Source organism: Myotis davidii, unplaced genomic scaffold (genome assembly GCF_000327345.1).
Source record: "Myotis davidii unplaced genomic scaffold, ASM32734v1 scaffold1277, whole genome shotgun sequence".
Classification (NCBI taxonomy): Eukaryota; Metazoa; Chordata; class Mammalia; order Chiroptera; family Vespertilionidae; genus Myotis; species Myotis davidii.
Window position 1 is genome coordinate 3033723 of NW_006290682.1, and position 2062 is coordinate 3035784.

A 2062-nucleotide genomic window follows, 5' to 3' on the forward strand; every position below is an offset into this window, starting at 1 on the left:
TGCAGGCTAGCATGGGAGGAAGACACCAGCCCTAACCGGTTTGGCTCAGTGGATAGAGCGTTGGCCTATGGACTGAAGGGTCCCGGGTTCGATTCCGGTCAAGGGCATGTACCGTGGTTGCGGGCACATCCCCAGTGGGAGTGTGCAGGAGGCAGCTGACCGATTTCTGACTCTCTATCTCTCTCCCGTCCTCTCTGTAAAAAATCAATAAAATATATTTAAAAAAAGAGGGGGAAGGGGGACATCTGTAATACTTTCAACAATAAAGATTAAAACAGAAACACATGCCCTTAGGAGAGCTACCCTTTGCCACAGCCGGGCTGCTGGTCCCACACATCTGGGCAGGTTCGGCCGCAGTCCCGGAGGCACGCACCGAGTCTGTGTCTGCTCATCGGGGAGTTCGTGGGCCCCAGGGACTGAGCGGGACGAAGAAAGCACACCTACCATGTTCTCTCGTATCAAAATAGAGCGATTTATTCAAGACACTGAACAGGAGCTATTGATTCTCTTGGAAGAAATGAGCTACCACACGCAAGGTGATCATTTTTGTAAGAGCGCGTGAGGGTGCGCGGGGTCGGGGGACGGACGCAGGCGGACAGGGTGGAGGTGCTGCCGGAGAAGCACAGTTGCTGGCACGTCTGACACAGACGACAAACACCGCAGGAGCCAGAGTTCGAAGCCCTGAGGCGGACGGAGGGGACGTTTGTGCATTTGACCGGAAACACGATTTGTGAAGAAAGAAAGGTGGAACAGGCTGAAAAGGAGGAAAGTAACCAGAACGAAGCAGACCTGACATCGGAAAAAGTGCACTTCCTCCACCCCACACCCATGTTAGGACAGAAGGAAACTCAAGTCCCGCCCGGCTGGTATGGCTCAGCGGTTAAGCAGCGACCTATGACCCAGGAGATCTCGGTTGGATTCCTGGTTAGGGCACATGCTGGGCTGCGGGCTCGCTGGGTCCCCACTAGGGGGCCTGCAGAAGGCATTCCATTAATGATTCTCTCATCATTGATATTTCTCTCTCTCTCTCTCTCTCTCTCTCTCTCTTTCTCTCCTCCCTTCCTCTCTCTAATCAATAACAAAAACATATTTAAAAAAAGACTCCAGTCCCCGGGACGAAGCTGGTCACTGCCCGTTCCCGCCACCCCCTGTCCCGGCATACCCAGCTGGAGAGTCTGGGAGGCTCGGCGTGGGACATCTGCTCAGAGTCAAGGTCACGTTCGGTCACTAACTGTCAGCGTTAGGGTTTAAGCTGTAAGTAAATGAGGGCGAACAGTCACAGGACGCCGGGCCGACTTCCTGGAGCTCAGCTCCCCGTGAGCATGGGCGCTGCCACGGCGCCTGGATGCGCACACTTGGTCCCCTGTGGCTGCGGCAGCTCTTCTGGGACCGTCAGGGGCAGGAAGCCAGGGCCTGGCTCGGCCTTCATCCCCACGGGTCCCCGCCGGCCGGGATGGAGCCCGCGTGGTCCAGGGTCTCCCAGGCCTCGGCTCCCACCTCACTCCGGCCAAGCGGGTCGGGTTTACCCACGGACCACGCGTCGGCGACACCCTGGCTCCCGGCCTCGTGGGAGGATTGTCTACTGAAGCTCCGAGCGCGCACCCTGTAGGCGCCCGACGTGTCCTGGCCCTCGGCCCCCTCTGGACGGCGATGCGCCCGTTTCTATGGGGGGCAGGGGGGCAGGTGGCACCTCCACACACCGCCCCAAACTTCCCGACTTCTCGGGGCAGGAATGACCTAAGTTGGCTGGGATGTCGGCTGCGTTCAGAGACCAGAGTGGTGACGTCATAGACTTTGGGCTTGGGAGATGCGATTGCTGACGTCATAGGCTCTGAGCTTCGCCGAGTGTCCGGGCCACGGCCCGAATAAAGCACCCAACTCGGAACCAGCACTTTGGGGTCTTCTCCGGCCGGGACTCGAGAATGTCACGTATCCACGGGGCGCCCGGTGATGACGGCACGATGAGGTTCCGCGGGCCCGGTCTCTTGGACGCGTGCACCTGCCCTGAGGGTGGATTTCCGGCTCCGCGGATGGATCCTGTCTGGCGGCCGGACACGGGAGA